We start from the raw sequence: 17467 nt of genomic DNA on the forward strand, positions 1-17467 counted from the left end.
ATTAGGTCCCAATGAAGGGGCTCAACCTGCAATGTCGACTGTTTATTCCTCTCCATAGATGCTGCCTGGCCTGCTGAGCTCCTCCAGCGTTTTGTGTTTGTTGCTCTGGATTTTCAGCATCTGCAGAATCTCTTGTGTTTTTGATCAGAATAAAAAATATAGCTTTGCATCGACAGAGGAAGTGCAGCACAGCACAGCATTGGTACTGGTTCATCGCTATCACATGTACAGAGATACAGTGAAAAGCTTGTCTTGCATACAGTTCATACGGATCAAATCATTACACACTGCATTTGAGCTGGAACAAGGTAAAACAATAACAATGCAGAATAAAGTGTAAAAGGGTGCAGTGCAATGAAGTGCAAGATCGTAGCAAGGTAGATTGTAAGCCAAGAGCCCATCTGTCCAAGAGTCTGTTAACAGTGGATTGGAAGCTGTCCTTGAGCCCCATGCTACGTGCTTTCAGGCGTTTGTACCTTCTTCCTGAAGGGAGAGGAGAGAAGAGAAAACGTTCGGGGTGGCTGTGCTTTACTGAGGCAGCAAGAAGTGCAGACAGAGTCCACAGAGGTGAGGCTGGTTTCTGTGAGCTGCTGAGCTGTGTCCACAACTCTCTGCAGTTTCTTATGGTCACGGGCCGAGCGGTTGCCATAGCAAGTCGCTATGCATCTAGACAGAATGCTTTCTATCATGCATCGATAAAAATTGGTAAGAGTCAATGGTGGCCCGTCAAATTTCTTTAACCTTCTGAGGGTGTAGAGGTGTTGGAGAGTTTCTTTGGCCTCTCTCAACCTCAACACCGTTAATGCAGACTGGAGCATGTAAACCACAGCCCTCTCCCCCCATGCAAGGGATAGTTAAACTTCCTTTTCAAAACTTAGTTACCAGTGTCCTATTCCCACCAAGTCCTGTCAGTGCTCAGCAGATGACATTAACTACAGGTCCTCCATGTTGGATATATGCATGGAGATATTGAAAATAATTTATTATGTTAATGGTGCAGTACAAAACAAATAGCAACCTGAAGGTCGTGAGTTCGAGCCCCAGCTGAGGCAACGTGTTGTGTCCTTGAGCAAGGCACTTAACCACACAGTGCTCTGTGACGACACTGGTGCCAAGCTGTATGGGTCCTAATGCCCTTCCCTTAAACAACATCGGCGTCATGGAGAGGGGAGACTTGCAGCATGGGCAACTGCCGGTCTTCCATACAACCTTGCCCAGGCCTGCCCCCTGGAGAGTGAAGACTTTCCAGGCGCAGATCCATGGTCTCACAAGACTAACAGATGCCTTACAAAACAAATCCAAGGTGCATTATTAAAAGCCTCCATTGTGTCCACAACTTGTTAGGAAAACAATAATATCAACATTTTATCAACACTGTTAAAAGCCTGACCTGCTGAGTCCCTCCAGCGTTTTGTGTGTGTTGCTCTGGACAACCAGCATCTACAGAATTTGCTGTGTTTGTGTACGGTATATCAATACTACTCACCCAAATGCAAACCGAAATATTAAGTTACCCATTCAATGTTCCCAAGTCAACAGCACGCTGTAATTGTAGGCTCTGGGCATGAGGTGGTTTTGTGAAGCTAGTTTCCAAAATCTTTTCAAAAAGGTGCATCACAGAAACCGGCCCTTCCACTCAGCAATCCACGCCGACCGTCAAGCACTTACTGTGCTAAACCCATTTTATATTCTCTCTCACATTTCCATCTGCTCTCTCTAGATTCTGCCACTCACCTACATTCTAGAGGCAATCTATAAAGTTCAAAGTACATTTATTATCAAAGTCGCTGGCCGGTGGTGTAGTGGCATCAGCATTGGACTTCGAGGTGAGGTCTCAGGTTCGAATCCGGCCAGCTCCTTGCACGCTTTCCATCTGTGCTAGGCTGAGTGTCAAGCCAGCAATTCAGCCTTGTAAAAAAGACAAACGCTAAAGAAACAGCAAAATATGCCACCCGATGCGCCGCAAGGCACGAAAAGGAACAGCAAAATATATGTCACCATATACAACCCTGAGATTCATTTCCTTGTGGGCATACTCAATAAATCCATAACAGAATCAATGAAAGACCGCACCAACTTGGGCATTCAACCACTGTGCCAAAGAAAACAGACTGTGCAAATACAAAAAGAAAGAAAAGAATAATAATAATAATAATAATAAGCAGCAATAAATATCAAGAACATGAAATGAAGAGTCCTTGAAAGTGAGTCCATAGGTTACGGGAACAGTTCAGTGATGGGGCAGATGAAGATGAGTGAAGTTATCTCTTTTGGTTCAAGAGACTGATGATTGAGGGGTAATAATTTTTCCTGAACCTGGTGTTGTGGGTCCTGAGGCTCCTGTACCTTCTTCCAGATGGCAACAGCAAGAAGAGGGCATGACCGGGGCGGTGGGGGTCCCTGTTGATGGATGCTGCTTTCCTGCAACAATACTTGTGCTCAATAGTAGAGAGGGTTTTACCGTGCTCTATCCACTACTTTTTGTAGGATCTTTCATTCATGGGCATTGGTGTTTCCATACCAGGCTGTGATGCAGCCAGTCAATATACTTTCCATTACACATCTATATTAGTTTATCAAAGTTTTAGGTATCATCCCAAAACTTCGCAAACTCCTATGGAACTAAAAGTACTGTCATGCTTTCTAGAGCAGCCAATCAACCTACCAATCTACCCCTTTTGGGACAAGGGAAAAAACCGGGGGAAGTCCACATGGTCACAGGAGACAGGAGAGACTGTTGGCACGGAAAATGAGCAACACACGATCTGCTGGAAGAACTCAGCAGCTCGAGCAGTGCCCATCGGGTTTCAGGTCATGTTTCAGCCCAGAAGTCCACATTAGGTCACAAGGGGAACGTGCAACCTCCACAGGGACAGCAGCAGAGGACAGAATCAAACCTGGGCTGGTGGAGGCAGCAACTCTACTCTGCCATTGTGTCACCCGCTAGGGTCATTGAGTCTCCCAGCACTACAGCATGAAAACGGGCCCTTTCATCCATCTAGTCCATGCTGAACTATCATTCCGCATAGTCCACTGACCTGCACTTGGATCACGGCCCTCCATACCCATCCCATCCAGGTACTTATCCAAATTTCTCTTGAATGGCACAGTCGGACCAGCATCCATCACTTCCACTGTCAGCTTGTTCCATACTCTCACCACCCTCTGAGTGAGGAAGATCCCCCTCAGGTTCCCTTAAATATTTCACCTTTCACCCTTAATGTATGACCTCTAGTTCTGGTTTCACCCAACTGGAGGGGAAAATCCTGTCTATGTTTAGCATGTACCCTATCTATACCTTTCATAAATTTGTATACCAGTATCAAATCTTCCCTCATTCACCTGAGCTTCAGATTAAATCATTAACACTAAGATGCAAAATTAAGTTGTAAAAATACAGGTTTCCCCCGCTATCCAAAGGTAGAGCGTTCCTATGAAACGGTTCGTAAGCCAAAATGTCGTAAAGCGAAGAAACAATTACCATTTACTTATATGGGAAAATTTTGTGAGCGTTCGCAGACCCAAAAATAACCTACCAAATCATGCCAAATAACACATAAAACCTAAAATAACAGTAACATATAGTAAAAGCAGGAATAATATGATAAATACACAGCCTATATAAAGTAGAAATACCTTTCCACAATCATTGCCGGCACTGTTCGCCGAAGCGAAAATCTCATGCAAACGCTCTCGGCAGAAAATCTCACGCAAGCGCTGTTGGCAAAAACACTCTCTCCAGTAACCTTTAAGCTATGAAGCTGCCAAGTCATACCAAATAACACATAAAAATACACAGCCGATATAAAGTAGAAATAATGTATGTACAGTGTAGTATCACTTACCGGAATTGGGAAGACAGTGCAGAGCACACTGATGATGGTGTGTTAGACTGAGTCGTTGCAGGTTGGGGTGGTGCAGTGGCCCCCACCCTCCAGGCCGCTGACTGATACATTGCCACGCAGCATGCAGGGGTCCAGTGGTAGCCGGAAGGCACACAGCACATCTTTAAGAAAAAAGCCGAAATAAACATGTTAATTAATTACGTGCCGCCCAACGTGTAATTGTCGGCCCAGATCAGTGGCGATTTCCGACTGCATCGCCTCTGATCTGGGCCGACATTTACGAGTCGGACGACACCTAATTAATTAGCTTGTTTATTTCGGCTTTTTTCTTAAAGATGTGTTGGGTGCGTCCCAGCTACTGCTGCATTCTCCGTGAATCGATATCTATCCGTGGCCCGGGGGTTGAGGTGGTGGGACACTGGGGTGTCATCTCATCGTCCTCTGTTTCCATTAGAGCAGGTAGCTCATCTTCTCCTATGACTGCCCGCCTCGATGTCAAAGGTCGAGGTTCGTCGTCTGCTGTGGCTGATGTGGAAGGCTTGCTTGACTGCTGAGCCTCGCGCATCTTTCTATCATACAGTTTTTTGTAAGCACTCAAACCATCCTGCAAATATCCCCTAAACCTACGTACTCTTTCAAAATTAAAGTCGTACTTTATCATTGCAGCGAAAATCTCACGCAGTTGCTTCGCGTTCATTTCGCTATTGCATTCGGTTTCGATTGTTATCCTTTCCTCTTGCAATTGCATCAACTCTTCATCTATCAGTTCTTGGTCATGGGATGCCAAAACCTCTTCAACATCATCTTCATCAGCTTCCACAAGCCAAACTCACTTTGTCCTTGCTTCGTTCACCACATTCGAAATGCTTAATTATGTCTAGTTTTACGCTAAGTGTAACACCTTTACGAGCTCTTTTAGGCTTTTCCGATACCTCAGACCTCACCTTGCAAAACGGCTGCTCACAGGCACGTGTTAAAGCAATGTCGGCGAGAATGCCGTTCTGAATCCGGGGGAGAGCGGCTGCTCGGGGCGGGCGCTGCCTTTTATCGCGCACTGGTTTTTTTCGTGAAAACACCTTCTGTTAGCGAAAACAGGGAAATAATGTAGGTCTTTCCTAACAGTGAGGTTTCGTAAAGTGAACGTTCGAAAAGCAGGGGACACCTGTATAGACTGAAACAATCTAACCCCAAGTGACACAGGGCACTGCAGATGCTGGCAATATGAAGCCACACATGAAGATGCTGGAGGAGCTCAGCATGTCAGGCAGCATCTATGGGGAGAAATGGACCGTTGACATTTGGGTCAAGACCCCTCACCTGGACCGACACAAAACCTGATCTCAGCCCAATATGTCCATTGGTCACAGGTCTGCTATTAAGGATTTGCAGTGTAGCCACAAGTTGAGAACAGAGGCAACTTCCCTTTATATCCGCACTACTGTCACGTCCCACAGTGGAGCACTAACAGCCTGGTCCAGACTGATCTGGCCAAAACCCAACAACGTTTAATTCTGCTGACAGTAGACCAGAACTCAAATGGTCTCGTCAGTCTCAGATTGAGAGGCTGAGATGTTAAACATCTCAGAAATCAGCATATCATGGCAACCAGGCTTTTCCGCTATGGACTTCGTCTATACCTCTCACTAACTCAGTAGAGCAACCAGCATAATCAAAGATCCAACCCAGCCGGACGTTCTCTCTTCTCCCCTCTCTCATCAGAAAGAAAATACAAAAGCCTGAAATTCATACCACCAGGCTCAAGGACAGCTTCGATCCCACTGTTACCAGACTTTTGAACAGACCTCTTGTACAAAAAGATGGACTCTCACCCTTACGGTCTATCTTATTATAATCTTGCACTTTATTGTTTACCTGCAGTGCAGTCTTTGGTAGCTTTTACACTTACTGCTGTGTGACCTTGCTCGACCTCAATGCACCCACCATATAATGAGTTGATTTGTATGAAGGCTGCAGGACAAGCATTTCATCATCATAAGCAAATACCAATACTATCTTTTATACTTTTCTGCATTGTTATTGTTTTACCTCAATGCACCTGTGAAATGATTTGATCTGTACGAACAGTATGCAAGACAAGCTTTTCACTTTATCTCAGTACATGTGATAAACCTACTCAAAAGGCACAAGATGAATTGGACGTGTCTGGCAAAGTGCTGATAAATAGCAGTTTGTCCAGGCAATGCTTTATCACGACATACAGAGAGGACACTCAGCGTTATCTGCCTGTGCCAGCTCCTGAACAACAAACATTTCCTTCCAGCCACAACTTCACTCTCAAAATTCCCTTGAAATTAGCTACGGAATCAGTTCCCAACGTCTTTTACAGGTCAAGCCTGCTGGCTTTCAAGAACTCTTAAAATGAAGTTGGTTGCCAACTCCCCACCGCCACCCCATCTGCCAAACCCACACTTTCAAGGACTCAACTACTCAAGTTCTCATGTTCCCAATATTTGTTTCTTATTTATGTGTTTATTATTTTTGTTTGTTTTCCTTTTCTTTGGATTTGCACAATACTTTGATAAGAAATGTACTTTGAATTTCCGTTTGTTGGCTTTTGCACATTGGTTGCTTGCCTGTCGTTGCTGGTTCCATTTTTTTTATATACTTATTGTGATTGCCACACAAAAATGAAACTCAGGCTTGTATATGATGACATATACGTACTCTGACAATAAATTTACCTTGAACTTTTGAACCATTGGGCAATAACACTGAAATGACATCTGATCACTGAGCCACATCCCTGCTATAGCTCGATTCCACTGAACACAAGGGTTCATTCAGAGATCCAGGATCAAAGTTAGAAGATTGTGCAATTTCCACTGAATTTGACTTCGTCATTATAGCTGACCACACAATGTGAAACAGGGCAGGCAGCTTTTAGAATTAACTTATGCAATGTATCCTGCTGGGAACTAGGCAAGTCAGATGTGACCCTTGAACTCTATGACTCGGTTCCTAGATGTTTCCCAGACCAGGTCTCCTGACTCAAAGGGACATTTAGGCATCGCAATCACTGAAATATATAAAAACACTGACACTCAATAAAGAAAATCTGGAAGGTTAATACTGTACCCAAGTGTAGACAAAAGACAGATGCAACCGACTTAATAGCATCTGCGTGAGTTCTTGGTTCGAGATTTCGATGGAGAAGAGGTTGTTCTGCTCATAAGTTTGATGCTGCCTCCCAGCAGAGCAATCCCACCCAGCCCAGATGGCAGCACAGTAGCGTAGCGGTTACTGTCACGTTACACCACCAGTAATTGGAAGATAGGGGCTCAATTCCCGCAGGATGCTGAGCCTAATCACAGGACAATTCACAATGACCAATTAACCTACCAACAGGAGGAAAGCAGAGCACCCAGAGGAAACCCAAACCCACGCAATCACAGGGAGAACATACAAACTCCTTACAAACAGCAGTGCGAATTGAACCCCGGGTGCTGGTACAGTAAAGCATTGTGCTAACCACTTCACTACCATGCCACCCCAATTATCAAAGTATATATGTGTCACCATGTACAACCCTGAGATTCATTTTCTTGCAGGCATACTCAATAAATCCAATGAACATATTAAAATCAATGAAAGACCGCACCTAACAGGGTGGACAATCCATGTGCAAAAGGCAACAAACTGCACAAATACAAAAAGAAAGAGAAAAAAATAAATAACAATAATAAAGAAATAAGCAATAAATATCCAGAACATGAGATGAAGAGTCCTTGAAAGAGAGTCCATAGATAGTAGGAATAGTTCAGCGATGGTGCATGTGAAGTTATACCCCGTGGTTCAAGAGCCTGATGATTGAGGGGGTAATAACCGTTCCTTAACCTGGTGGTGTGAACCCTGAGGCTCCTGTACATTCTTCTATGTAACCTACTGGTTACAACCCGCAAAAATTCCAAGAGATCTCTAAAACCTGACTTCCTGTTCATAGATCCACATTCATTCCTGGTCTCATTTTCCAAGTTCCCTATTCCCACTTCCTCATCAGAATTTTCCCTGCTACTGATGTCAATCTAACTTATATATATTTCCCCATTTTCTCTTTCCTTCTCCTTTTTAAATGATGGGTTGCATTAGTTACATTTTGTGGCAGCTGTTCTGGGATATATGGAATTTTGGAAGATAACAATGAGTGAATCCAGCAGATCCACTAACTCTGTTGTAGCAATGTGATCACTCAAGTCAAGTAGGTCGTGCTCTAAGGATTGTCTGTTAGTAGATCCTCAGGTGACTGTAGAGGCCACCCTTGGATCCACATAACTGGGATATTAAAGTGGATTCGCTTAAATGGAGAACACCAATGCATGACTTCATTTAGCGTCAGGAGGCTGACGCACAGGCAGCCACCACACCGTCCTTGAGATCGGGGTCAGGGTCCAATAGCATGGGACGCAAGACGATTGGGGACCCTTTACTACTACAGCTTTCACTACCGTGGTGATGTGACATCATCTTCTGCCAGCTCCACAGCTGAGGTCTCGGCTGGATCGTTCTTTGTCTGGAGTTTCCCACTTGACCGTACCGCTATGGGGGACTGTACCACAAGCTAAACGTCAGGCGGCACCACTCTCAGGAACTCACAAGCCTCTCCACCACAACGAGGTGATGATCCTCACAGAAGACTAAAATCCAAGGATGCAGATCACTGGGTCCTGGTTGTTTGTCACCGTTACATCCAAGAACATTTCCCCCCACCATCCCAATTTTATTCCCTTCAGATTATCATTCACACTGACCCTCTAGATCGAAAAGATTTCTCTAGGAAGCTTTGGGAGGCTTTTGTGCGAAGTGGCACAGATGGTAAAGCCACCACTTTTTGATCACTGCCATCGCAGGATGTCACAGAGAGTTGGAGGTACTTCCTTGAGGACATTTCATGCCAGTTTTAAAAAAACAAGAAAGGCCTGTTGGCACTTGTCTGCAGACACAAGATTGCTTGGGTTATTGCAAGGGCCAATATAAAGAAGTTAGGTTTAAGTAGAGCAGAGATTGTTGGAGTGGACCAGTGTTAGAGTGCGAAGCTTGAACAGTCAGGGTCTAAGGGTGCTATGTCGTGACCAAAGTGAACGTGAAACTCAAGGGTGAAACCGACAGGTAGAATCCACAGGTAAGAAGAGGCTCAGGGACAGCTTCATCCACCAGGCCACCAGACTGCATAACTCATGCTGACACAGCTGTGTTTCTATGTTATATTGACTATCCTATTGTACATACTACTTATCACAAATTACTATAAATTGCATATTTTATATTTAGACAGAGACATAACATGAAGATTTTTACTCCTCATGTACAGTGGCATGCAAAAATTTGGGCACCCCTAGTCAAGATTTCTGTTACTGTGAATAGTTAAGTGAGTAGAAGATGAACTGATCTCCAAAAATCATAAAGATAAAGATGAAGCATTCTTTTCAACATTTTAAGCAAGAATAGTGTATTATTTTTGTTTTGTACAATTTTAGAGTGAAAGAAAGGAAAGGAGCACAATGCAAAACTTTGGGCACCCCAAGAGATTTCAGCTGTCAGATAACTTTTAACAAGGTCTCAGACCTTAATTAGCTTGCTAGGGCTATGCTTGTTCATAATCATCGTTAGGAAAGGCCAGGGGATGCAAATTTCAAAGCTTTATAAATACCCTGACTCCTCAAACCTTGTCCCAATAATCAGCAGCCATGGGCTCCTCTAAGCAGCTGCCTAGCACTCTGAAAATTAAAATAAATGATGCCCACAAAGCAGGAGAAGGCTATAAGAAGATAACAAAGCGTTTTCAGGTAGCCGTTTCTTCACTTCATAATGTAATTAAGAAATGGCAGTTAACAGGAATGGTGGAGATCAAGTTGAGGTCTGGAAGACCAAGAAAACTTTCCAAGAGAACTACTCATAGGATTGCTAGAAAGGCAAATCAAAACCCCCGTTTGACTGCAAAAGACCTTCAGGAAAATTTAGCAGACTCTGGAGTGGTGGTGCACTGTTCTACTGTGCAGCAACATCGGCACAAATATGACCTTCATGGAAGAGTCATCAGTAGAAATCCTTTCCTGCAACCTCACCACAAAATTCATCATCAGAAGTTTGCAAAGGAACATCTAAACAAGCCTGATTGCATTTTGGAAACAAGTCCTGTGGACTGATGAAGTTAAAATAGAACTTTTTGGCTGCAATGAGCGAAGGTATGTTTGGAGAAAAAAGCGTTGAGAATTTCATGAAAAGAACCCCTCTCCAACTGTTAAGCACAGGGGTGGATCGATCATGCTTTGGGCTTTTGTTGCAGCTAGTGGCATGGGGAACATTTCACTGGTAGAGGGAAGAATGAACTCAATTAAATACCAGCAAATTCTGGAAGCAAACATCACACCGTCTGTAAAAAAGCTGAAGATGAAAAAAGGATGGCTTCTACAACAGGATAATGATCCTAAACACACCTCAAAATCCACAATGGACTACCTCAAGAGGCGCAAGCTGAAATTTCTGCCATGGTCCTCACAGTCCCCTGACCTAAACATCATCGAAAATCTGTGGATAGACCCCAAAACAGCAGTGCATGCAAGACGGTTGAAGAATCTTACAGAACTAGAAGGCTTTTGCAAGGAAGAATGGGCGAAAATCCCTGCAAACAAGAATTGAAAGTCTCTTAGCTGGCTACAGAAAGTGTTTACAAGCTGTGATACTTGCTAAAGGGGGTGTTACTAAGTACTGACCATGCAGGGTGCCCTAACTTTTGCTTCAGGCCCTTTTCCTTTTTTGTTATTTTGAAACAGTAAAAGATGGAAATAAAAAAGTAACCTTGCTTAAAATATTAAAGAAATGTGTCATCTTTAACGTTATGCCTTTTGGAAATCAGGTCATCTTTTACTCGCTTAGCTATTCACAGTAACAGAAATTTTGACTAGGGGTGCCCAAACCTTTGCATGCCACTGTATATGAAGGATGTAAGTAATAAAGTCTATTCATAATAAAAGTCAATTCATATTCCCTCTGCCATTTCTTTGCCCATCTCCTAATCTGTCTAAGTCCTTCTGTAGCCTCTCTATTTTCTAAAAACTACCTGTCCCTCCACCTATCTTCCTATCGCCTGCAAAGTTTGCAACAAAGACATCAACTCATTGACATAGAACATAAAAAGAATCCGTCCCAACACAGGCACCTTGGAACACCACTAGTCACCGGCAGCCAGCCAGAAAAGGCTCCCTTTATTCCCACTCTTTGCCTCCTGCTGATCAGCCACTGCTTTATCCATTCTAGAATCTTTCCTGTAATACCATGGGCTCATAGCTTGTTAAGCAGCCTCATGTGTGGCACCTTGTCAAGTACACACCATTTACCGATTCTCCTTTGTCTATACTGCTTGTTATTTCTTCAAAGAGTTCCAACAGATCTGTCACGCAAGATTTTCTCTTAAGGAAACCATGGTGACTATGGTCTATTTTATTATGTGCCTCCAAGTACCCTGAAACCTCATCCTTATTAACCGACTCCAACATCTTCCCAACCACTAACTGGCCTAAAGTTTCCTTTCTTCTGCCTCTATCTCTTCTTGAAGAGTGGAGTGACATTTGCAATTTTCCAGTCTTCCAGAACCATTCCTGAATCTAGTGATTCTTGAAAGATTACTAATACTGCCACGATCCCTTCAACCACCTCATTCAGAAAATTGGCATCTACACCATCTGGTCCAGGTGACTTATCTACCTTCAGACGTTTCAGTTTCTCTTTGGGGGAGGGGAGGAAATAGCCTAACAGGACACAGCAGCTGCAGCCGGGCCAGTGGCCCCTGACCACCTCTGAGGCTCAGTAGGGAAGGGGACAGTCAGGCAGAGTGATAGTGACAAGAAACTCGATAGGGGAACGGATAAAAGATTCTGTGGTCGCGAAAGAGATGCCAGGAATGTACACTGCCTCTCACATGTCTCAGAGCGGCTGTGGAATATTCTCAAGGGGGTGGTGAGCAGCCAGACGTCATGGTGCACATTGGCACCAATGATGTAGGTAGAAAGAGGAAACCGGTCCTGCCAAATGAACATAGGGAGTTAGAAAAGAGGCTGAAGATCAGTCCTCCAAGAAAGTGATCACTGGATTCCTCCCAGCGTCATGTGTAAGTCAGGGCAGGAATAGGATGATAGTACAGATGAATGAGTGGCTGAGGAACTGGTGCAGGGAACAGGGTTAGCTTATTGGTCGATTGAAACCTCTTCTGGGGCACAGGTGACCTGTACGAAAAGGACAAGTTGCACCTGAACTGGATGGGGAATCAATATCCTGGCCCGAAGCAACATCCTGGCCGAGACTTAGGTTAACAGACAGACAGGAATGGGTGCTTAATGTCCCAGGGTTTGATGTTTTAGAAAAGATAGAAAGAGGGAGGTAAAAGAGGGGTGGACCTCTTTGGGAAGGAAAGGTGCAATTACTCTGATGGGACTGTACAACGGACCTCCTTTGGGGATGTTGAGAAACAGATAATGTATGATGTAAGAATAATGGGGTTATTGTCATGAGGAACTTCAACTTCCCTAATCTAAACTGGAACCTTCTCAGTACAAAGGTTTACATGGAACACACATAAAAGTTGCTGGTGAATGCAGCAGGCCAGGCAGCATCTATTGGAAGAGGTACAGTAGACGTTTCGGGCCGAGATCCTTCGTCAGGACTAACTGAAAGAAGAGCTAGTAAGAGATTTGAAAGTTGGAGGGGGAGGGGGAGATCCAAAATGATAGGAGAAGACAGGAGGGGGAGGGATGGAGCCAAGAGCTGGACAGTTGATTGGCAAAAGGGATATGAGAGGATCATGGGACAGGAGACCCAGAGAGAAGGAAAAGGGGGAGAGGGGAGAAAACCCAGAGAATGGGCAAGGGGTATAGTGAGAGGGACAGAGGGAGAAAAAGGAGAGAGAGAAAAAGAATGTGTATATATAAATAGATGTTGCCTGGCCTGCTGCGTTCACCAGCAACTTTTGTGTGTGTTGCTTGAATTTCCAGCATCTGCAGATTTCCTTGTGTGAAGGTTTACATGGGGCAGTTTGCTAGGATGGTTTCTTAAAACAGTATGTAGATAGTCCAACTAGAAGAGGGCTGTACTGGACCTGGTGTTGGGTAATCAGCCTGATCAGGTGAATGACCTTCGGGGGAGCAGTGAGGAAACAGTGCCCGCAACTCCTTAAGTTTTAAGATGGCTATAACATAAATATGGACCTTTCGAGAGAGTATTAAATTGGAGCAGCGCAAATTACAAGAGCATTATGCAGGAACTAGGGAGAGCTAACTGGGAACAGCCATTTCTGGGCAAGTCCACATCTGACATATGGAGTATGTTTAAAGGCCAACTGCAGAGAGTACAGGACCGTTATGCTCCAGTAAGAACGAAGCGCAAGGACGGCAAGGTTAAGAGAATCTTGGATGTTGAGAGAGGTGATGAATTTAGTCAAGAAGAAAAAGGAATAGTATGCAAAGCTTAGGAAACTAGAGTCAAACAGAGCCTTTGAGGATTATAAAGAATCCAGAAAAGAACTAAGGAACGTCAGGAGAGGGTCCATGAAAAGTCCTTGGCAAATAAGACTAAAGAGAATCCCAAGATACATCAAGAGCATGAGGATAACTAGAGGGAGCACAGGACCACTCAAAGATAAAGGGGGTGGGGGAACACTTGCTTGGATAAAGAGGATGTGGGTAAGGTCCTTAATAAGTACTTTACATCAGCATTTCTCAAGAAGAATGTGGAGGATAAGGAAATCAGTGCCAAGCATATGCTAAGGCATTTCAAGGCAGGGAAGGAGGTAGTGTTGTGTCTCTTAAAGAGCATTGGGCGGGGGGGGGGCGGGTTAAGACCTCAAGGCCTGATGGGATATACCCCATTATTGAGGCGGGCAAGAGGAGAGATTTCTGGGGTCTTGACCAATAGGCTCCTGTCCTCTCAAGCCACAGGTGAGGTCCCAAATGTTGTTCCATTAGGATTTGTGAGCATTTGGAAAACCATGGCCTAATTAGGGAGAGCCAGCATAGCTTTGTGGGGGACAAGTCATGTCTTACTAACTTGATTGAGTTTTTTGATGAGGTGACGAGAGTGTTGGATGAATGTAGAGCTGTAGATATTGTCTACAATGAATCTCAGGGTTATATACTGCATACATACTTTGATTACAAATGTATTTTGAATCTTTTGAAGGGACTAATTCTAGGTGGAGGTCTGTGATTAATGGTGCTCCATAGGGAATGGTAATGGAACCTCTGCTGTTTGTGATGTATATAAATATCCTGGATGAAAATAGGAGGAGGAGAGGAGAAGATGGCGGTGAAACGCAGCGCGCACGGCCACTTCGGTGGTGATGTCTGTTATTTGACAAGTAGGGGACCGTGCACAATTCTGATTTGATGGAGACAGACGTGAGAGTACAGAGGAACATCTGGCAAAACTTCTGAAATGCCCGCTTCGCTGCCGCTATTACTGTGTGGTCCAGAATCTCCGGAGAAGGCCCCGAATGCTCGGCTTTGCTTGTTTCGGCGGCCGGGAGAGGTCGAAGGTGCTCGGCAGAGGATGGCGCTCAGGAGGTTGTATTGGAGGAGCTGGTCGGAGGCTCAAATTTTTCAGATGGACAGACTCAGTGTCAGCTGTGGTCAGGTGCTTCCAATGCATCGGCAGTTAACGGTGCCTGCAGGTTTATGGCAGAGAGTTTCTCCCTTTGCTGCCTGCTATCAGGGACTCGGGAGTCAATTGACTCGGGACTTTGAGACTTCTTTTTACCGTGCCCATGGTCTGTTCTTTATCAAATTATGGTATTGTTTTGCACTGCTCTAACTATATGTTATAATTATGTGGTTCTGTCAGTGTTAGTCTTTGGTTTGTCCTGTTTTTCTGTGATATCACTCTGGAGAAGCATTGTATCATTTCTTAATGCATGCATGCATTTCTAAATGACAATAAAAAGAGGACTGAGTGTTCTCATAATCTAATCTAAAAAAAATGGGTGGGTTAGAAAGTTTTCAGATAATACGAAGATTGGCGGTGTTATGGATAGTGTAGAAGTCTGGCAAAGAATATAGCGGGATATAGATCAGTTGCAGATATGGGAGAAGAAATGACAGATAGAATTTAACCCTGCTAAGTGTGAAGTGTTGTACCTCAGCAGGACAAACGTAAAGAGACAATACAATAATTAAAGGAAAGACCGTTAACAAAGTTGATGACCAGAGGGACCTTGAAGTCCAAGTTCATAGTGAGTGGTAGGAACTGGTGTAAGTAGATGGGAATGTATGTCATTGTAAATTGTCCTGTGATTATGCTAGGGTTTAACCAGGAGTACCTATTCTGCACTTTATCTCAATAAATAAACAAACAAACCCTCTTATACACTTTCATACCGACACCCCCAAGTCTGACGCTCCAGTGAATAAAGTTGTAGCCTGCTCAACCTCTCCCTGTAACTCAGTCCCTCTCATCCGGCCGTCATCTGTAAATCTTTTCTGTGCTGCTTCCAGCTTAATGGCAGCTTCTCTGGAGGAGGGCGACCAAAACTGAACACAATACTGGGGTGATCGTAGACAACCGCTATTCAGTGAGGAGTTAAAGGGAGGGTATGCCAACTCCCACACGTGGCCAGCACTGGAGGTCAGGATTGAATTCGGGTTATGGAAGCTCGAAGGCAGCAGTACTAACAGCTGAACCACTACCTCTGCCTCTGCCTCCTTTGCCCCCTCTCACCCCATTCCTTGACCTTAGTTTCAGATCATTGCTGGGGCATTTGCCATTTCTCATCATGTGCCCTCTTTGATCTGAGAAAGCTGGTACTGCAGTGATTCAGGGAAAACTTCCCGCAACTACATTTAATTAGATTAATGTTGTCTCAGAAATAATTTGCATGCCCTGTAAGTATAATGAAAAGGGCAGGCTGCCAGGGGAGGAAAATCATTCCTGTACCCCTGAAACTCATTTTCTCTCTCTGTCTCTCACACATATATATACGACCATCAACTCTCCTCTGACCACACTAAGGGTAAATTATAGCGGCCAATTCACCCACCTGCACATGGAGAGATGTGGCAGGAAGCCAGGCTTCCCAGGAAACTGTACGGACTGCACCCAGGGTCAGGGTCGCAGTCGTTTTTTATTTTATTAACTAATCTGTATTCATTATTAATGAAACATACAAAGGAAAAAAATCACACAAAACTTTTCACATTTATGGTCAATGCATTCAGAAGTGTTAACACTTATTTTAAAACTATAGCAAAGGTTTCCACCTGGAGTGATGCACCATTTCAATGTTTGAGGGACTTCCCCACCCAACTCAGCTCCTCCATGTCCAGTAGCTGAAAGAGCTTCGACTGGTATCCTGACGTTACCTCATGGCCTGCTACAGACACATCAATGCCCAAGAATAGATATGGTACCCTGATGTTACCTCATAGCCTGGTATGGAAACACCAATGTCCAATAATGGAAAGGCCTACAAAATGTGGTGGATACAGTCCAGTCTATCAAAGGAAAAGCCCTCCCCACCACTGAGCACGCTGTCGCAGGAAAGCAGCATCCATTATCAAGGTCTCCCACTATCCAAGCCATGCTGTCTTCTCATTTCTGCCATCAGGAAAGAGGTACAGGAGCCTTAGGTCCCACACCACCATGTTCAGGAAAAATTATTACCCTACAACAATCAGGTCCTGAACCAGCTTGGATAACTTCACACACCTCAGCAATTGAACTGATTCCACAACTTTTGGACTCACTCTCTAGGACTCTACAGCTCGTCTGTCCAATCATAGATCTCAGAATCTTCTGTTGACCTGAGACTGTCTGTCCCATTGTGGCTCCATTGTGTTGAGCTGTTTCACGTGGCCATGGACAGAGCATTTGCCATTACCAGGTTGTGATGTATCCAGACAGGATGCTCTCTGTGGTGCATCGATAAAAATTGGTAAGAGTGGATGTGGACATGCCCAATTTTGTTAGCCTCCTGATAAAGTAGATGTGTTGGCCCTGGTACTTGAGTAGCTTGACAAGAACAGACCATTGCTTGGGATCTGAAGTTTTCAACCAGCCTCACCTCAGCAGCGTTGATGTAAACAACAATGTATACATGGTCCCCTTATTCTGCAGTCAATGATCAACTTTTTGTTGAACTGCCCCTCAACAACATGATAATAGAATAAGACATAGGAGCAAAATCAGGCCATTCAGCCCATCTAGTCTGCTTCTATGTTCAATCATGGCTGATTAACACTCAGTTACCATTTTATTAGGTACACATGTATATCCCGTTAATGCAAAATCTAATCAGCCAATTATGTGGTAATAACTCAGTGCATAAAAGCACGCAGACATGGTCAAGAGATTCACTTGTTGTCCAGACCAAACATCAGAATGGTGAAGAAATACGATCTAAGTGACTTTAACTGTGAAATAATTGTTGGTGCCAGACAGGGTGGTATGAGTTTCTCAGAAACTGCTGATCTCCTGGGATTTTCATGCACTCCAGAGTTCACAGAGAATGGTGCAAAAAAATATTAAAAACAAAATCCAGTGAGCAGCAGTTCTGTGGGTGAAAACACCTTGTTAATGACAGAGGCCAGAGGAGAATGGCCAGACTGGTCCAGAGCTCAAACACC

At 44.2% G+C, this 17467-nt stretch overlaps 1 protein-coding gene across 1 annotated transcript in view; it reads right to left on the minus strand.

The window, feature by feature from the left end:
* The window catches only part of abhd16a (abhydrolase domain containing 16A, phospholipase), a 147911-nt gene that overhangs the window by 97317 nt on the left and 33127 nt on the right, over positions 1 to 17467 (minus strand). The gene's annotated exons all lie outside the window — the stretch shown is intronic.

This window comes from Mobula hypostoma, chromosome 5 (genome assembly GCF_963921235.1).
Source record: "Mobula hypostoma chromosome 5, sMobHyp1.1, whole genome shotgun sequence".
Classification (NCBI taxonomy): Eukaryota; Metazoa; Chordata; class Chondrichthyes; order Myliobatiformes; family Myliobatidae; genus Mobula; species Mobula hypostoma.